This window comes from Diceros bicornis, chromosome 1 (assembly GCF_020826845.1).
Source record: "Diceros bicornis minor isolate mBicDic1 chromosome 1, mDicBic1.mat.cur, whole genome shotgun sequence".
In the NCBI taxonomy this organism is placed as follows: domain Eukaryota; kingdom Metazoa; phylum Chordata; class Mammalia; order Perissodactyla; family Rhinocerotidae; genus Diceros; species Diceros bicornis.
In genome coordinates, this window is record NC_080740.1 from 12,779,731 (window position 1) to 12,801,481 (window position 21,751).

A 21,751-nucleotide genomic window follows, 5' to 3' on the forward strand; every position below is an offset into this window, starting at 1 on the left:
TTTGAGGGGCCCGCCCAGTGGCTTAGCGGTTAAGTGCGTGTGCTCCGCTACTGGCGGCCCAGGTTCGGATCCCGGGCGCGCACCGACGCACCGCTTCTCTGGCCATGCTGAGGCCACGTCCCACATACAGCAACTAGAAGGATGTGCAACTATGACATACAACTATCTACTGGGGTTTTGGGGAAAAAAAAAAAGGAGGAGGATTGGCAATAGATGTTACCTCAGAGCCGGTCTTCCTCAGCAAAGAGAGTAGGATTAGCATGGATGTTAGCTCAAGGCTGATCTTCCTCACAAAAAAAAAAAAAAGAAAAGAAAATATTTGAGAAGCCATTCCCAATCCAGCCACCTCTGTCCTGTTTCCATTTGCAGCTTTAGCTTTCCATGGCACAAGTCAAGAAAAAGACCTCTGTGTCCTCTTATTGAGGACAAAGTATCCCAAACACTTTTAGGAATCCTTGGGAGTTTTCATCACCAAGCTTGTGAAAGAGGTAGCTTCAACCTCTCCTTCTTCCCTCTCTAAAAGAATCTCTTTAAATCCTCACCACCCTCTTCTCTAACTCCATTCCATCAACTTGTTTATACTCCGGTGAGAGGTGCTAGAGTAGTAAAACCAATAATCAAATACATTCTTTGTAAAATGTATCTATTTATCTATGTCTGTATCAATTCAAAACTATAACCATGTCCACAGGTTTAAATTTAAATAAGGTCTAATATATTGAAATAAAGTAACTCTGGATGAGACAAGTCATGCCTCATGCCACATGATTAACTAAATTGAGACGATATAAACATATTTCATAATAACCTACTATGTCACTTAGCGCTTTCTCAGAAGTATTTTTTGTGTTCTTAAATATATTTAAAATTATTTTCAATGTCTACAAAACTATATTCCCATTAGGTTGAAGTATTACATTTTTGGGTTTTTGGTGTGCCTGTGTGGTAGTAGAAATTATTGTAATTATTTTAAGCATGCAGGTTGGTAAATATTTAGATTACTTACCATGGTTTTGTAATAAACCACTATCTTCTTTTTTCAAAACTCTGCTGGCCTGATGAGAAACCCAACCATGAAACTAGAAGCACTAACCAGTGGTGAGGGAGAATCCAACAGAGCTATGTGGTAAGAGATTTACAATGCTTTTACCATTGCTTCCCTGCCTACTTTTCTTAATATTTTCCTCTCCCAAATTAAAAAAAAAATCTAATACCATTCTGATACCAGTTATTTACATCTGTATTTTAAATCTAAGCTTTGTTTGACTTTTTTCATTGGAAGCCTCTCATCAGGAGCTATGGTATCTGTGGATACACATCACTTCGATGACCACAAGTTGACATTTCAATGGTACTATTTAGTGCCAGTTGTTATGGACTGAATGTTTGTGTTCCTCCAAAATTCATGTGTTGAAGCCTCAACCCCCAATGTAACTGTATTTGGAGATACAGTCATGCACCACATAATGATCTTTCAGTCAACAATGAACCACATATACGAAGGTGCTCGCATAAGATTAGTACCATATAGCCTAGGTATGTAGTAGGCTAAACCATCTGGGTTTGTGTAAGTACTGTAGAGGAGGAAGAACCTTTCCTTTATCCTTCTAGGTTCTTCTGGCTGGTCTAAGAATTAAATGGACATGAGATAGATTAACAGGAGAAAAACAAAAGTTTAATAACATGTACACATGGGAGAAACCCAGGAAAACTGAGTAACTCACCAGAATGACCAAGGCCCTCACATTACATACCATCCTCAGCTAAAGACAAAAGAAGATGTTGGGGGTGGAGAGAGTCAGGGACTTCAAAGGGAAGGAAGGCAATTCACAGGTAGGTGAAAAGGAGCAAAGATTTGGAAAACAAGTGTTTGGCCACACAGAAACAGAAGAACACAGAGGGAAGCCCAACAAAGAGGCTTTTCTAGGTTCTTCACTGTCTACCACCTGGTTCATGTTATGCTAAGCTGATAGCTCTCTTCCTGAGACAGGATTTTTTTATCTGAATTCTTTTAGGCAGTTAAAGAAGAGGTAACAAGAAAAAGTTTCTGAGTCTTTTGTTTTTTAAAAATAATCAGCCTAAATAACATGAAGATGTTAAAGAGACACATTTTGGGGTAGCAAATTTTGTTCTCCTTCAGTACACTCTGTGATGTTCACACAACAAAATTGCCTAAGGATGCATTTCTCAGAACATATCCCTGTCGTTAAGCAATATATGACTATTTATATATATACATACAGATGTATATATGATACCGGTATATAGTGTTGACTTAATATTTTAATTTCACATAATGAGAAAAACAAAGCTTAGAAGAGATTTACACAAGACCATCATAGGTGGAAATTGGCAGATCTCAATATATAACTGAGATAACTAGGGTAATCTTTATACTTTATATATGCACATACATATATACATATTCATTATTTTTCAAATAAATTACATGATCTTAAACATGTTTATAGAAGTGATTAAATATTTGAAATTAGGACTGCCTGGAAAACTCTCCTTATGTATCTCTCTTCTCTTTTGTCCCTGTAAAACAGTATTCTCTTTACCATTAAACAACTCCATATACAAAACATTTGGCTTTTAATAAATATATGTCTATGAATCCATGGATCCATTCATTTAGCTCTCTGATGTCTCCACAAACTCACTAGAGCTAAGCCCCATGGGTCAGGGATTTTGTCTGATTTGTTTAATGTTATATTCTTAGTTTCTGAAAAGGCCTGGGTCAATACGTATTTGTTGAGCATAAAAAAATTTACAAACAAAAAAAAGAAAACTAACTAACCAAAGGCATAAAATTGTTTCTTTCCTCAAGCATTTTTAAACCTTTTGGAGCAAATAAAGTTTTATGTCATTTTATGGCCTGTAGAGGACTTTCTGTTAAGGAATTAAGGCTCTTCTCTTAAAGTCTACTTATTCCCCTACCCTCTATTCCCTGTGGGTGGATATATTTGTCAGTTAAACAAGAGAAGATGTATTACTTTTAGTTAAAAGAACACGTGTTACGAGATAACCAATAGGTAAAGCAAAGATAAGATACCAGTGGCCTTGATAGATTAGCAGGGTCTCACTGAGCAACCCTCTCTTCTTATCTCACTTGGAGAAATATCAAGGGGCTAGCATCTGGCCTTGCAGTATGGCCATGAGGGAATCTCAGAGGCTGGTTATTTGATAGTGAGATGACATACTTATAGATCTTGACTCTGAAAACCCCAACAGTTTCCTGGCGCATGTAAATATTGTAGTTCTTGAAGAGTTTGAAATATGCCATTCAAAATGACTCCTGATTACTCTTTATTTTTTCAGTCAAAACAAAGGACATCATAATTCTGATAAATATAGTAACAAGTCTGGTTTTGGCTAGAATTGCAGGCAGCAGGCCAAGTGTGGGTTTGGCTGCTCCCATTTTAACAATGTTTGGGTTACAAGAAAAAAAGAGAGATAATATGGAATTCAATGTGCCATCCAGAGAAAAGCAAGGGATCCTGAAAACTTTATATTCTTGTCCATTACTTTTCACGCTGCAGTCGCTCTTCAACTTCTTTAGGCTGAGATAAAGAGCCATTTCCTTGACATAATGGCTCACTTGCTAGCGGGAAATCCTGGTTGGACATGCTGTATCAGGTATATAAAGTGTCAAATGGCAAGCATTTTGTGACTAGAAGCATGCGCATGTGCAAAGCTTTTGAAACAGACCACTAAAAAAATAGTAAATAAATAATATACTATGAAGTAATAATCTTCAAATTAGTGTACCTGTAACCTGGGGTTACATGAAGACTTTCTGAGGGAACAAAAAATCATTGCCAGACCATTGATTCTCACATGTATGCTTTCATAAACTTAACCTTCATGAGAACAAGCCAGTGTTTCTTCTTTCCCTTCTCACCTTAAGCAGTCTCCTTCATCCATTTTTCAAAAGATAATTAATATCACAATCATAAATTGCCTTATTACATAAAATCTATCCAGGGTAGAAATAAAAAGGGATACGACATTTCAGCGTAGTGTTCAGGAAGTAAATGATAGTAATGACTGGTAACAAATACTTTTATATATCATGTGGTTTCCAGATTCTTTGCTTTCAATGAATTAAGAAAGTACCTCATAGACTTTTCAATTGATAGATTATTCAAAATATGTGATAATATGTCACAATGTGGATTTTTTGGCATATAACTGAGGTGTCCAAAGAATTGAGTGACATTGCTTTTGAACAACATTCTTTCCACCTTCATCTACATTTTTGCTAAAATGGTTTATAATTATTAATATATACACAATGTAAAAATAGGATTTATATCGATCCTGAATTATGTCTCAATTGAGCAATAAGTGACATTAATCCACAGATAATTTTAGAAAGGAAAATAACTCCATTCAACTGAGAAATTTTTAAAATCTTTTTTATAACTAATAATTATAGCAATGCATAATTTAATCAGTTATGTACTTATAATAACGATTAGGATATCCTAGGAAAAAACTGAACTTTGAACCACATGAGCACAGAAAAAAAATTCAAAGTTTGTATATAGTTTTTTGATAATAAACTATAAAGTGTGATTAGTAAAAGGCTTGAAAATATAAATATATTAGAATATGATTTTATGGTAAAGGTAGAATAGACATATAAATTCAAGGAGAAAAATGATATAAAATGTTGATTGTTAAAGGAGAACTTTGACAAGTATTTTTAAATGGATGATACTGAATATCAAAACATTATTTAAATGTCAGTATTTCTAATATGCTGGAATTTATAACCGTCGCAACACTGTAAATTTATGATATATTTTTCTATGCTAACTTAGAAATGTGATAAAGGTACTCTTTTTTTTTCAAAATTCTTTCAGAGTTTTGCCACAAAAAAAGATTGAAGGTCACTGATATACAGAATTCTGTGATAGACATTGCTAATTTATTTGTCACTTTGCATTCTTCTTTCTTGTCATGATATAATTCCTGGTTTTATTAAAGATCAATCACTGAGCTGGAGATTTCATTTGTCCCTTCTCTTCCATCTAGTTGTGACCATGCAACCAACAGAATATGAGACAAAGTGGCGTGTGCAACTTCTGCATGGTCACCCTATAGGCAATTGCTTGTCTGTCACTTCATCTTTATCCTTTCAAACTCTTTGGGCTACGACAGTGGTCAAATAGTCATCTTGGACTCCAAAATTGAAAACACATGTGAGCGAGGTCAGGGTCATCAGCTAACAAGCCCCAGATATCTCACCTCTGTTTTGAAACATGAGTTTCAATAAACAGTGAAATAAACAGCTATCTTAAGTCACTATTTGGAGCATTTCTTATTTACAACATCAAATTATGTATTCTAAATAAGGTACATGCTAAGTAGAAAAATAAATGGAAAAGCAAATGGCTATATTACTTCAGAAGATGTAAAAATGTCAGTATGGTGTAGTGAGTTAATATTATACTGGATTGTACTGGGCATAATGAATTTGTATCCCAGTCCTAGCTTTGACGTAATATGGCTGTTTTCCTTTGGACAAATAATTTTACTTCTCTAAAGATATTTCCTAAATAAAGGAAATGGATTAGACATCTTTAAAGTCTTAGTACTTAAATTACAGTGTTTTCTTCTTTTTGTAGAGAAGGCCAGAGGAAGTTTCAAGAGAAGTTGTTATTTAAATTGGGCCTTGAAAGATAATTTAATGGATGTCCCTGTGAGATCCCAATCATAGAATAAAAGTACAAATCTCCTGGTGTCCTCTAATAATCTACATAGGGTAGAATAAATTGAGTTCATAGGACAATCATATTCTTAGAGCAGAAACATGTTTATTGAATACAGCAGCTCAGATGGTAATGCAATGCTTGCTTAACAGATTGCTTACAATATCCAACCCTTTCTTATATTTAAATAATCTTGTAATTCCAATTCTTAGCAGATGCCAATATATGAGATAAATAATACAAGGTTGACATTGATCATGGTAGTGATCAAGGTGACTAAGTTTATTTCATTCTAATAGAAACAAATAAGATCTTGGCAGCTGAATATAAGAAAATTAGGAATAAGTGTACTGGAAGATGAGAGGAATGAATTACAAGTTCATTTAAACATAGATAAAATGTTAGTGAGGTTTATAATGAAAGTGAATTAGCTCTTTTAATTTTTAAATGATTTAAATTATATAAAACTATAAATTAAGCAAATTCATATCTGAAATCATATACAATTTGTGTCACCCACCTAGTAAAAATAAGGCAAGTTTACAAAAATGTTATAAGTACCCGTATATACATGATTCTTTGTTAGGTATTTTAACATGTGTTCTTATTTAAATTTTAAAACAACACTGCTAGATTATTTTTCCAATGTTACTTGGAAATGATTAAGCTGAAAATCAGAGAGTTAAGTAACTCTAAAGTTTCAAAATGAATAGGTTTTAGAGGTAAGTTCTGTGCTCAGGCCTACCGGATTCTAAAGTTCATGCTTTTCCACTACAGCAAACTCTTTTGCCCAGAATTTACCTTCTTTCTAGCTCAGTCTATTCTTTTTTTCCATATCAACTTTACTGAGGGAACCATAACTGTATCCAGTTAAAATGTACAATTTGAGGGGTTCTTACAGCCATATACCATAAAGATACAGACCTTTCCATCTTCCTCGAAAGGTTCCTCATAGTCCTTTTCGGTTCATAACTCCCACCTCACCCTCAGCAGCAAGAAACACTGATCTGCTTCTATCACTATATATTAGCTTTTGTTTTATATAAATGGAATTGTATAGTATATATTTTCATGTTTTGTCTTCTTTCAGTCAGCATAATGATTTTGAGATTCATCCATGTTGTGTCATAGCTGTTTCCTTTTTATTGCTGAGGAGTATTCAGTTGTATGGAGAATTCAGTTGTATGGAGATATCATATTCTATTTTTCCATTCAATTATTGATGGACATTTAGATTGTTTTTGGTTTTGTATATTCTAAATAAAGCTTCTGTACACATTTCTGTACAAGTGTTTGTGTGGATATGTTTTTATTTCTCTTGGGGAAATACCTAGAAAGGAGAATGGCTGGGTCCTGTGGTAGATGTATGCTTAACTTTTCTAAGAAACTGACAAAGGGTTTTCCAAAGTGGTTGTACCATTTTACCTTTCACCAGCAATGCATTACAGTCCAGCTCCACTACATCTCACCAACATTTGCCATGGTCACTCTCTTTAATTGTAGCCATTCTAACAGATGTGTAGTGGTATTTCATCATGGTTTTAATTTTCAAATCCATGAAATTTAAATGAGATTAAGCATATTGTCTTGCAATTGCTGGCCATCTTGTACGTCTTTTGATCAAATAATTTACTATTTTAATTGATTTTTGGCTTGTTATTGAGTATCTTTTATATCCTTTGTCAGATATATGTATTGTAAATATTTTCTACAAATCTGAGAGTTATTGATTTCTTAATGTTAACTACTGAAGAGCAAACACTTCTAATTTGGATAAATCTGAATTTTGTTATTTTGGTTCTTTTAGGTTTCATGCATTTGTTGTTGTCTATGAAATCTTTTGCCTATCCAAATATGTCAAGATTTTCCTTTATGCCTTCTTCTAAGAGTTTTAGTGTTTTTTATTTTGTATTTAGTTCTCTGATACATTCCAAATTAACTTTTTTAGTATGGTTACATTAATTTTCTATTGCTGTCATAATAAAATATTACACATTTTGTGGCTTAAACAATATAAAATTATTATCTTAAAGTTCTGAATGTCAGAAATCTGACATGGATCTCACTGGGTAGAAACCAAGGTTTTGGCACAGCTGCATTCCTTTCTGGAGGCTCTGGGTGAAAATGTTTTCTTACTCACTTGAATTGTTGGTCAAATTCAGTTCCTTGTAGTTATAGGATTGACGTCCCTGTCTCTCTGCTGGCTTTCAGCTGAGGACTATCCCCAACTTCCAGAGGATGTCCACATTCCTTGACTTATGGCACCTTTTCTCCAATTTCAATGCCAGCAATGGCAAGTGGAGTCCTTTGCATGTCACATCTCTTTCCAACTCAGGCAGGGAAAGTTTTTCACTTTTGAGGATTCATGTGATTAGACTGAGCCACTTGGACAGTCCAGGATTATTTCTCCATTTCAAGGTCTTTAACCTTGATCACACCCACTAAGTCTCTTTTGTCATGCAGGGTAACATACAAGTTCCAGGGATACGCATATGGACTTCTTTGGGAGAGCATTATTCTGCCTACAACAATGGCCGATAATATATTTTTTCTATAATGAATATCTCATTATTTTAACACCATATGTTGAAAAGATTTTTCTTTCCCCATGGAATTGCCTTAGTAACTGTCAAGAATCACTTGACCACAAATGTTTGGATCTATTTCTGGAATATTCATTTTATTTCATTTATCTATACACTTATTCTTTCACCTACACTACACCGTATTGATTACTATGCCTTTATAGTAAGTCTTGAAACTAAGTAAATCTTCCAACTTTGTTTTTTGGAAAATTAATTTTGCTATTCTAATTTATTTGCATTTCTACATACCTTTGCACATTATTTCTTTAGGCCTTTTACAACTTATCTCAGTACTATTCTGTAATTTTCAGTATAAAGGTCCTGAAAATATTTTTCGAATTTATTCCTAATTATTTTGTGATTTTGGTAAAATTGTAAATATTTTAAAATTATATTTTCCAATGTTTTGCTGCTAGTATTTAAAGGCACAACTGATGTATTTTACATTAACCTTGTATCCTGTGACTCACTAAATTCAAATATTAGTTCTCGTACTAGTTTTGTACACTCTTAAGGATATTCTATGCAAACAATCATGCTGTCTGCAAATAGAGAAAAAGTTGCTTATTCTTTTTTGATGTTAATCCTTTTCTTTCTTTCCTTATTACAATAACTAGGATCTCTATTACAACACTGAATAAAAATAGCGAGAGTAGATATCCCTTGCCTTAGTCCTAATCAAAGGGGGAAAATGTTCAATATTTCGCCATTAAATAAGATGCTAACTTTTAAGTTTCTACAGCTGCCCTTTATCAGGTTGAAGTAGTTTCTTTAAAATCCTAGTTTTCTGAGAGTTTTTCTTATTAACATGTGTTGAATTTTGTAGATTTTTGTTGTTTTTCATCTCATGAAGCGATCGCGTGATTTTTGTGGTTTATTCTGTGTGCTAGGACAGGTCTTCTGAGAAGCAGATGCTAAGATAGGATTAAGTACGCAAAGATTTTATTAAGATACCTATGAGTGAGAGAAAACTGAGAGAAGGCTGGGATCTAAAGAACCATCAGGCAACACAAGTCTGACACTGTGTGCAAAAGAGATGGATAGAAGATTAAGTAGAAATGTCCTAGAATGTAGTAGAGTCTAAAGAAAGTTGAGTTGGGCCATCAGAGAGTTCTCAGATGAATGTCTCCCATTGGAAGAGTCCCATGTCTCCTAGACTGCTTAGTATCCCTGCCATGCCCAGGCACTGGCTGGGAGCAAATGAGCAATGGGTTTCAGGGTGATTCAGCCTGGGTGGAAGAATTCAAGGCACATCTTATGGCTGCCACAGTTCAACCTCAGCTCCCTCTAGATCTACTTTTCCTTTTAAATAAACTTTAGTTTTAGAACAATTTTAGATTTACAGAAAAATTGAAAAGATAGTACAGAGAGTTAACATCTTACATTAGTATGGTACAGCTCACATTAGTATGGTACGTTGGTTACAATTAATAGACCAATATTGATACGTTATTATTAACCAAAGCACCAACACTTTATTTCGATTTCCTTGGTTTTCACCTAATGTCCTTTTTCTGTTCCAGGATGCAATCCAGGATAGTACATTGCATTTAGTCATCACACCTTATTCAGTTCCTCTCATATCGGCTTTTCAAAGTAAAATCAAAGAGAATCTCCTCCACGGTTCCTGTGGTAAAGCAGTCTCTCCCACTTCCATTCTGCGCTTCTTAGACCCACGCACAAGTAAAAATTCAATATTTATGATATTATTCCTGATGCTGGTCTTTGTAGGATAATAAAATAATGGGAAAGAATAGTATTCTAACACTCAAAAATCCATAGCACCAATGTAGATGCTACATGCATACTTCACCAAGTTTGTATAAGGATCCAGTGAGGTAACATTTATGGAGTCTTGCAAAGCCCCAGTCTCTTGTGTTTTCATTGGTAACAAAAGTAGGGATACTCCCTTGCTGCCTTGGTCCTCCAAGTTTCTTTTACAAGTATGAGTAGCTATGTGACTCAAGTTTAGCCAACATGATATAAGATAAAGATATTCAGTAACATTGCCAGGAAAGTTTATATAATGCACAGACTCACCTGGTATCTCATTTGGCCCTTTATCATTAGCCCTGTTCCATGATTCCCATGTGAAATATCAAAAATGGGTTTGACTAACAGAAGTTCAGAGGCTATCTTATCATCCTGTGGATGAAAGCTAAAAGCTAAATTGGAATAAGAAGACAGAAGGAACAAAGTCCCTTTTTGAAACTTTTGTGGCTTGCACAAGCCCCAAACAGCCTACCTGCAGAATTTTTTGTATTAAATAAATAACTATCTTACTTATTTATGTCTGGACTAGCCAGTTATTTGATTGTTGCCATTAAATACAATCCTAGTTGATATTGTAGATTAAATCCTTAGCACAAGGCCTGTTACAGATACTCTGACCTTCTTTAGCAGATATTACTATGAAGACATCTACCAGTTCAGAAAATTAAAACTGCCAAACAAAATAAAAACACCTAGAATATATTAAAATTTAGTTTTCCTTTATAACACATATTAACATTAAACGTTTTTGCACAAATGAACAAAGTGTGTCATTAGCCCTTTCCCAACACACATTACCAAAAGAGAAAAGCTGCTATCTCCAGGAGAATAGCAACTCACAGGACAAAATACAAGACAAGTGAAGAATACAAGTACTTCAAAAGAAAAACAGAAACCGGACAATATATATCACTTGAAGAAGAATTCCAGAAGCAGTGAACAAATAATTTAAAATAAACATGATAAGTATATGTAATGAGGAAAAGGAAGATATTAGCATGTTAAATGCTAATGAAATGAATAACAATAGAAAAGATAAATTGTGGGATGGATATAGTTGAAAAATGAATTTGTGAGTTTAATGATCATATGGGGTAAATTTCACAGAAGACGTTGGGATAGAGTAAAGAGATATAGAAAACAAAAGAAAAATTTAAAAATATAGAGAACAGAAGCATAAATATCCAAATAATATGGAAATCTTAAAGAGAAAAATAACAATAGAAATGAAGAAATAGTGCAATTATGGAGTAAAAATTTGCCAGATTTAGATAAATTTGAAGATCTTAGACTAAATTGTTCATAGACCCCCCTGTTGGGCTAGAGAAGGAAAAACCTAAATATATAGCAAAATTTTTGTTTTTATTTATATTTTTTTTTGTGAGGAAGATCAGCCCTGAGCTAACGTCCATGCCAATCCTCCTCTTTTTGCTGAGGAAGACTGGCCCTGAGCTAACATCCATGCCCATCTTCCTCCATTTTGTATGGGACGCCGCTACAACATGGCCTGACAAGCGGTGCTTCGGTGCGCACCCGGGATCCGAACCCAAGCTGCCAGCAACGGAGGGCACGCACTTAACCGCTAAGCCACAGGGCCTGCCCCTAGCAAAATTTTTGTACATTGATTACAAATAGAAAATTCTAAACCTCTTAATAAGAAAGTTAATTGAGAATGGGTGAGAATATTTGTCAAATATAAAATAAAGATTAACATCTAGAATATACATGAACTCCTGCCAATCAACATGAATAAAATAGCAAACACAACTGAAAATCAGGTGAAAGGTATGATCAAGACATTTACTGAGGAAGATACACAAAAGGCTTATGAGAATATGAAGGAGTGCTTATAATTTTAATAATAAACCTGCAAATCAAAACAAAAATGAGGAATCACCTTAGATTTCTTAAACTGGTAAAGATTAAAAAGCTGAAAATATTATTTATTGAGGAGAAGTGGGAATACTGAAACTAGCATGGATTGTAGGTGGGAATATAGGCTGGTCATCTGGAGAGCCATCTAGTACCATCTTGTAAGATAGCCTGCAACCCAGCATTTGGCTTTAGAGTATATGCCCCAAAGGCAAATATACTCAGCAATATTCAACGCAGAATTATTTGTAGTATTGATGAGTTAAAAAAAGCTCAGTGTTCACCAATGAGATAGCAGAAAGGTAAAATACTATAGACAAACACATGGAGTATTAGGAACAGTTACAAGCAATGGATTCACTTTAGGCATAGCAATATAGGTGGATAGAATTTTTTAACATAATACTAAGTGGAGAAAAAGTGGAAAAGGAGATCAGTAACATATCATTTACCAGAATAAATGCATATGAATAGGAAATAAGATACAATTTACAAGAATATATATAAACTAAAAGATACATAATAAGTATACTAGAATAACTGCCTAAAGAAACAGAAAAAAAATTAGAATGGGAGTAGAGACAAACAGGCACAGAAAAACGAAGTAAGAGCATGGCCTTGCTCAGACCACTGTTCATAATAAGCACTGATTCCAGGAGTAGGATTAATTTAATTTTGTGCACTAGAGATCGAAGAATAAAAAAAGAATTAAAAAAAAGAGCAAAGATATTCATTACTTTGACTAAGTGATTACTCAAAGCCTTATTTTTAAGCAAACAGGATGAAAATACATATTAGTAAAACTTTGAAAGCTTATATGGTATTTAATAATTTTATTTCAGTTTATTTTATTATTTCTTATTTATACCGTGGCTATGGGTGAACGTACCTCTTTACATAAGTTTCTGGGGTGCTGTGAAGATTAAATAAAGTAATAAACATATGACACAGCAATTATCTAGAATAATGAGCATTCAAAAATATTGGATACGTATAAAATGGAATAATAAAAGATATTAAAACAGTAGAAAGCAGTTAAATTAAACTTTTTCAAAAAATTGCTTCAAATCATACATAATATAACATCTTAACCTTTATTTTACAATTTAAGTGTCTGACTAGTTCCAATAGACAAACCTCTATAAGCAAGGGCATAACAGAAACTATTTAAGAATGAAATGTCCCATATGTGTTCATTGGTTCTCATTTAGTGGAAACTGTTATCTCTATTCTCTGAGTCATAATATGCTGCATAAAAATCAGATCTTTAAACAATATATCTAGTGAATTTTTTAAGCAGTGGTATAATTTGATGGATATTTGCTTGCATGTTTTTTTTTTTTATTTTGTTTTTCTTTTCTCCTAAATCACTATAAACAGGAGTTTGTATTTTCAAATGGCTTTGCTTTATATTTTCATACCATATTTCTCCTGAAACCATTATAGTAAGTATAATGAACAATTGAAAATGAGAGATGGTAAATATATCTAAACTTAACAGTTAAGAAAATGATAGGCCTTAAGAAAAAGTTTGGAAAAGTACACAAAGATTACATTGTAAATTGCTACATTCAAGAAGTAAACAAAACCGAAGCCCTTGAGTAACTTCCAGTTTTGACCTAAATGACCCCTGACTATCTAAACACGACGATTACTCATTTCTTGTGCAATAGTTCAACAGCTCTGGCCTCTGCAAGAATATATTTTCTGTAAATTGCTAAGAGCAAATATTGTTCAGTAACAAATACTGTCTGAGTTATTATTCTTAGTAGACTCCCAGAAACCAAGCCTGGTCTACTACCAATTGATTCTGCAACTCAAAATGCACTAAGCAAGCAGATGTCAAAGGTTGTTAGGCAAAAATTCGTGATAGAGAAAGATATTTCCTGGACATTCCTCACACTCTCTTTGGGAATTCCCTTCTGCTGCTGCATCTATACACATCTACATATCTCTCTCTCTTTCTGTGGCCAGCCCTAACTTGACAACACACTATTTTCTAAAATAATATTCTCAGAATGTAGTCGTAAAAAACCTCGGGTTTGTTAAAAATGCAGACCCTGGTCTCCATAATAGAATGTATTGTAAATCTTAAGCCCATCCTATAGGATCTGAATATTTTTTTTTTAAAAAGTATCTCAGCTGCTGTTATAGAGACTATATTGAAACTCTGTTCTAAGCATTCAGGGCTTTTGACTGTGAAGTTTCCTCAAGTCCATGAGGATCCCCAAGCACAATGGGCCAAAATGCAGCAGATATTATTTTAAGAGTAAATTAGAAGAATTGAACTAAAGAGTCACTATATTACTATTAAAGAACAAGAGCTAACACTGTTCATTGAGGAATAAAACTAACAGTCATGAAAGGTTAAACGGTTTAACACGATGTCAGAGTACCTGAATTTACACTTGTTCAACTGAAGATAAACTTAATTGAGCAGTTAACGATAAGTTTACTCTGTCTCTAACAGCAAAGGACTCTTCCCCTCAGCAAGAATAAAGTGGCTCTGTACAGAATCCATGAGTAAAATGAATCTCTGTCTCAAAATAAAATCTATCCACTTGGAAAATGATTGAGAAAATAAGCACTCAGAAGTTGGAACTACATTCCTGGACTTGCTATGTAAGAGAGCTAAAAGTGGGATTTCTTGGGTACACTTTCTCTTAATTGGTAGAGAGGCAGAAACTGCCTCTGATTTACAAATATTAGAAATTTCAACTTTTAATGGATTTTTGGTAACTTTGAAGTTTCTTTTAAATAACAAATCCATTATAAGTAGTGACTTTACGGCAACTGATAGTTGTCCTAAGTCTGACTACCTTGTTGCTTAATTTGACAAGCCCCCTTCTCCATCACCTCTTACTCGTAAAATCTGTTCTGAATCTTACTAAATTCCTGGGTGAAAATAACTAAATTTAAAAAAACAATAATGCAACAGACACTACGGGTTAGTCAAAAAAATCCCAAATACCAGAACATACTTGTAAATGTAGTGTATGTGCACATGTGTGAGATGCTGTTATAATGTGTCAACTTGGCTAGGATGAACTGCATTTCCTGGAATTCACATTCTTGTATATTTCTGGTTCAGGGAGGCCACAAGGAGGTTCTTGGGAGATCTGGAAAGCAAAAGAGAAGAGCGGCCATTCCGTAGCACAGGAACACAGTGTTGCTGGTCAGCGGATGCGCCTCATTGTTGTGAAGCAGCAGCTGGGCGTGCAATCGCTCTCCCTTCTCGGGATCAGCCATCAGCTTCTCTCACTCTTAGACCAGGTGTGTGTGTTTATCTCTGTGACAAAGGGCCCCAGCATATGCAAGACACCCTTGTCACCAAGGTCCGGGCAATAAGACTAGACTCGGGCCCCAGTGGGGCTCCAACTTGTGCTTGTGGGTTCCAGCCTGCCCTTGATCTTCCCCACTTTGCATCCATCTTCTTTTCTGACTGCCTGCCCTGTTGTCTGTGAGCTCTGGCATCAGATGTGGAGACAACAGTCTTACAGGGACTGCTTAACTAACTCCTACAATTATGTAAGACCAATTCATTGTAACAAATGCATTAATATATATGTATGTTTATATCTCCTACTGGTTCTGCTTCTCTAGTTGAGCCCTGAGTGATAAAGTATATGTGTTGTGTGTTCTCACAACAATCTTATGAAATAATTTCCTGTAATATCCCCATTTTGGAGGGTAAAAAATTTGCCCAAGGTCACATGGCAAGGACGTAATGTGATCAGAATCAGAAGCAGTCAGGTAAGCCTTATTTTTTAAAAACAGAAGGAGGAACTGATGTTTGACACAGTAACCCATATAAGTATACAAAGCTGCTGATCCATAGTAGGGACTCTCAAGCTGTCCTTTTTTCCCTACCTGAGTGATTTTCCACACCAAATGTCTCAGCTGACAGTGCAAGAATCCTCATGAACCGAATAGAGCATGCACCTGCTGAACTTGCACGGAATGAACAGGAAACACAGTCAATGTTTTGCTTCTGTTATCATTGTACTGTTCTCTCAAGGTGAACTAGAAATGAATGATTAATCTCCTGCTTACATTTGGCTTTATTTATGAAATCTCACACAATCAATAATTGATTGCTCTTTGGAAGAAGCAATTCACAGACACTGAAAATGGCATGTTCCTTCCTTCCAGAAAAGGACGAAGACATGTGCTTGATTTTTTGGAGATAATGGCGCTGGAGGGGGTGAGGGGGGTGGTAAGTTTGACAACTCCTATGGAGACCACCTAATCTCAAGTGGCAGAAGGGCAGCAGGAACATTTTGGGTTTTTTGTTTTTATACACTCAAAGACAAAAAGTTAATTTCTAGCTAACACACAAAATAATATTCAATGGAATGGCATGCATTAACTAGCTGTGACAGCAGTGTTTTTTTGTTTTGTTTGTTTGTTTTTCTCAAATTAGAATTTACCTTCAGCTAGACTTGCATGGAATCATTGGAAATGAAGAAACTGGAATTTTTAATATGGTCATTTGACTCCAGTTGTTTTCAAGTTCCATCATGTTGATTTTTTCTTGGGCCAATTTAACAAGGACAAGTTTTGGGCACTTTTCACTCATTCCTTTTTTGTTTCCTATTTCGTTGTCAGAGAAGCATTTAAAATAAAGGAGAAATGGGTATTTTCCCTGATGAGGGCAAGTGAGTAGTGTCATATTTAGCATGTGGCACAAAAGGAAAGCTGAGAGATCATGCAGAATGCAAGGGATATAATCTAAAGTTCTAATTACAGCAGACAATACTAACGGGTTTCACACACTGGGGCAGCTGAGTTGGTTAAGTTATACTGGGTTGCATGATATCTGTCCAGAAACCCTCTGTCAGGGGTGAGATGCTGCTGGCCATGCAATATTTTCCCAGAAAATTCTCCCTATGTGCTAACGACAGAGAGTCCCAGAGGAGAGTGTTTAGGAGAAGAAAGAGAAAGGATGGGAGGTGGGGGATAGTTCTTCAGAGCCTCAGTCTCTATTCAGATCCTTGTCTATTTCTATGTCAGACTGCTGGCCAGAGCGAGACCTACACTCAACTCTGAACTTAACTATGGAAATGATGGCTATCTTACCAGCAAGACCACGACAACGTAATCTATATGCCTATGGCACAGCTTGTTTTTACTACTGTCCTTCCCTTAACAATGGAAGCTTGACCTAACTTCACTAATCTCACTTCCACAGTTTCAACCCACTGCTTCAAGGAGTTAGTTTCATATGGAATGGGTCATATCTGCCTTATTGGATTCCCAGGGCCAGGCACATGATAGGAATAATTATTTACTTAATGAATGAATTAGTTAATTGATCAAAGGAAAGAGAAGGGAGTTTATTTTACTCATTTTGTTGCTTGTTTGTTTTGGAAAGGGTTGATCTCCATTTAACTTTGCATCTCGCTTCATCTTTTTTCAAATTAAATGCCTGGTTTTAAATTTTCACTCTAACCCTAAAAAGAGACACCTTAAAATTTGTTTTCAACTATTGATAACCATTAGAGGTTAACACTAAGCAGTGGCAGAAATCCAAACACCTACATCAAAATGATATGTGAAAGTGGAGCAAAGTGTACTCTTTTAGTACTGATGATAGCATACTCTACGCTTATTAAAAAAGAGAGAGAACTTCAGTGCATTAACAAATATGCCAAATTCACATTAAACTGTTTAAGAGCAAAACAATAATTTGGGTAGAAAGAAGGCAAAGGTGATACCTTTCCAATGATTTTGGTAGGTGTTGGTAGTCTTAAATACATACTTATTTTCCATGTTGTGCTATGTGAACTTCTGATATTCTGATTGCAATTTTTTCTAAGTTAACTTTTGTCCCGAGGTTTGTGTTTGCAAGTCTGTGACAACGATGTAGTAATGATGATATATCTCAGAATAGCACTGCCTAAATGCCACCTGTAAAAACAGCAGGAAAGCAATATAGTGAGGAACAGAACAGCAGGTGAGATGGTGTTTGTGTAAGAGCCAGCTACGTATTTGTTAAAGCTAATGAGGTGTAAAAGGTAATGCGACTTATCCTCATCTTGTCCAGAGTTTGGAGGCATGTTGAGGAGTTAGTCCCAAGAGAGAAGGATGGAAAATTGCCTAGATCGAGTAAAATCAATGGCTAATAGGAAAGAATGACATTTATTTCTTGAGCCTACAATAACCAGATGCCAAGTTAGTAGAAGAGAATGTGTTGGTTTATAGGCCCTAAGAGATGCCAATCGCCATATGTGATAAGGGGGCAGTTTATTCTGTTAAATTTTATTTTAATGCCTGCTAATGCTGAAGAAAGATTTACATAAATGTGTGAAGTTTTTCTTTTCTCTTTGAAGCTGGGTGGTGAGGAGTGCATTGTGATGAGTTTCATCCTCAGGAATTAAAGTGCCAAAGTAAAATGAGGTCTCTGTTTCATTTCTTGTCATCAGCTAAATCAGGAGGTACTATGAGGTCAAGTCATAAATATTTTCATCTTCTGTTGGTAACATTAGAAATTATCCCTCCTTCTGTCTCAGTAAGATGCATCTCTGCTTAATCCTCATAATATCAAATTCTATTAATATGTATTATTAGGTAGAAGTAATGTACCTTACCTTAAGGTAAAAGAGACTTAATGTTAAAAAGAACTGTTTGAACCCTGTATGCAAGTTGATAGTTCTGTATATATCATCTAGTCACTATTGGGGATTTAATAAAAGTTATCTTAAAGGCAAAATGTTTTGAAAATTCAGACCTCTGTCAATAAACATTTTTTTAATTCTCCTTTCCTAGATCATTATTCTTAAACTTCAGCATGCATTTAAACTATGGGAGTTATTTTTGTATACAAAATGTGTACTCTGCATGATTTGAAAATACTTGATTTGGGCCCATACACAGACTTTCCAGCCTAACTCCATCTAAAATACAGTCCAAGCTGTGTGAATCTGCAAACAAAAATGTAAGAACTTCATAAAATCTCTAAAGCTTTATAATGCTTCCTCACTTTTGCAATCCTAGAAACTAGAGAATTGGCTTACGCGATTGTAAGAGGTGCCTAGGAAACTTCAAAATCCATATGGCAGGCCATGGAAAAGTGCAGCCGGAAGTCTGTGGCATGAGCTGAAGGAGTATGCAGGTGGAATTCCTTTCTCTTTTAGGGAAGCCTCAATTCTGTTCTTAAGGCCTTTCAACTGACTGAATCAACCCTCCTCCCCAGATTATCTAACATAATCTCCTTTATTAAGCCAATCGATTATAGATATTAATCACATCTACAAAATACCTCCACAGCAACACCTAGATTAGTGTTTGATTGAAGAACTGGAGACTATAGCCTAGCCAAGGTGACACATAAATCTAATCATCACAATTGTTATTTCCTTCAACAATAGAACAGATTATATTTTTTCCAAGAAACAACTTAATGATATGGACGGCTTATTTTAGAGACCATGTAGGATGAAAACCATATTTTGATTTTCTCCAGATTTTTTTGTAATAATCGTTTATTCTTTGGAGGACCATCTGAGTGTGCATGCATTTTTATTTTAAGTTTTAATTTGTATTACGGAAAATTGAAAACATATACCATAATGCAGAGAATAATACAATGAAGGCCAATGTACACATCATCCAGCTTCAACAATTATCAACATTTTGTCAATCTAAAATACATATACTAGGATGTACTCTTGCCTAGATTTGATTCTCAACCTATGAAAGGCATGAGGGAACTTAAACTGACTAAGGTTATAGCAATATTGTTTTTAATTTCAACCCAGGGGATAAACCTTGTGAGTAAAAAGGTAGCCAGAACAACCTGCACTATTGTTTTCTTTCTCTTTTAATTTTTTCCCCTGGTGAATGTCGTTGAATTTTAAAACACTACCATTTATTGAATATATACAACTTTCCTACTGAATAGTACTATATTAAGGAAATACTAGAGCAGGACAATAGTGAGTAATAAAAATCATGGGTAGGTAGTAGGATAAAGATAAAACTTAACATTTTTCTAAAGGATGTAATTTAAAAGGATATGAAAATAATCCTTTCAATAATATAATAAAAATAAGGTTAGTGTTCCATTTAGGATTGGAAAGTAAGGTGAGAGAGAAGACAAGGAATTGACTTATTTATCCTTTGTAAGTTTTCAGGCTACAGCACAGTTGATGAAATGGTGGAATGCCACATTGCTTCTAGTCATTGCAGTATTGCTTTAATATAAAACTCATGCTCAATTGCCATTTTCTCTCTGAAGGTTTAAATGAGCCGATGGATTTTGAAAAATGCACTGGCAGCTAAAGTCTAACCGAGTTATGGTGTTAACAGCAGTTGGGATCTCTCTATTTTGTATCGGAAATAGGTATGTTAGAGTCCATGGGGAGGGGAAGGAAGGCTCCTTAAAATTATTTAGTAACAGAAGTGAATGCCACATGATTATTACCCTTGTCTTAGGGAAATATGCATGATAATGTATTCGTTATTGATTCCTTCTCTGTAGGACTCCTGCTTTGGCTCATTGCTCATTTTAAATGGCTCAGTAAGTCACAAGAGTTGTCAGTGCTTCCTCACTTAGCTTTACATCATTTGTTTACAGCATCTGCTCAACAACAGCCTGCTTTATGGTTGAGCTTCAATAGATTGTGAGGATTTAATGCACAATGCAGGTGTATATTAAGTCTGTTCCACATATGTCATGACCACAATGGAATTGTTTGGAGACAACTGTAGATAACTGTGCATTATTTTATTCTGTATCCCAAAGGCTTAGAGTGGTGTCTGGAACAGTTGCATTCTATGAATGCTTATTGAATGGGTGAATATGTAAATGGATGAATGAAATAAAAATATAGGAAAAAAACTCAGCTGATTTTCGTATAAAACTCTGCAAAGTGGCATAGAATGTTGTCCTCTGCCTGAAAGTCTAAACAATGCCATCTTTGCCTATCTAAACCCTCCTCTTCAAGGACTGGCTTCACGCTCATATTCTTCATGAGCCTTACTAGATCACTTCATCAAATGTTGTTCTATCCCTTGACTAATCATTTGGCACTTTACAATAACTTAGTTGGAGAAAGAAGATAAAAAAATAATGCATTAAATAATCACATCTAAATAAAAAAATAAAATCAATATGCTACCAGATATGTACTGTGTTTTTCTCAAAAAAATATAATATTAATGTTTGGACTCAGGTTGTGTGCATTAAACTTATATAAATCACTACTCACCATGAGTTGAAGTCCATCCGTAAGAGCCTTGTGTACGGGATACACAGCAGGTTCTCATCATGAGGCAAATCTGTTCGAGATATGAAATTTTAGTGTTAAAAGACCTCATTTAGAAATATTTTCAGTTTTAGAAAGACTCATTTCAATTAGCTGTTTTTCTATATCACAAGCATACACCTGAAAGGGGATAAATATTGAGCAGAAGAAAATTAGCATTTTATCACTCAATTAATCTAGCACAGTTTGATGTATTGACACTTTCTTTTCATTAGAAGGCTAATACTGGAATAATAGCAATCAGTTGTTTCAAGAATAAAATGAAAGATATAAAGAAGTCATATCAATATAAATATTCAAATTTCTTCTGTTAAGTAAACTGGAGCAATTACTAGTTTTCACACTGTTCCTCCAAGGTGGTTGTGCTGAAATCCTATATTAATTACTTCTGAGGACCGTCTACATTTTGGATAAGGCTGAAATATGTTGTCTAAATTAATCCAGGAAATTCTCAGTGGAAGAGTAAACGATGCAACATTCATTCATTTATCCATCCAATCCACGAACATTTATTGATATTCTAGTTTCT

The 21,751-nt window shown here is 34.8% G+C and overlaps 1 long non-coding RNA gene across 1 annotated transcript in view; it reads right to left on the reverse strand.

Annotated features, from left to right (window-relative positions):
* Positions 1–21,229, reverse strand: part of LOC131394881 (uncharacterized) — a 135,217-nt gene extending 113,988 nt beyond the window's left edge. Inside the window, exon 1 of the long non-coding RNA XR_009216242.1 lies at positions 21,166–21,229. This is a non-coding gene — a long non-coding RNA (uncharacterized LOC131394881). The remainder of the gene's footprint in view (positions 1–21,165) is intronic.
* Positions 21,230–21,751: the final 522 nt, after the last annotated feature.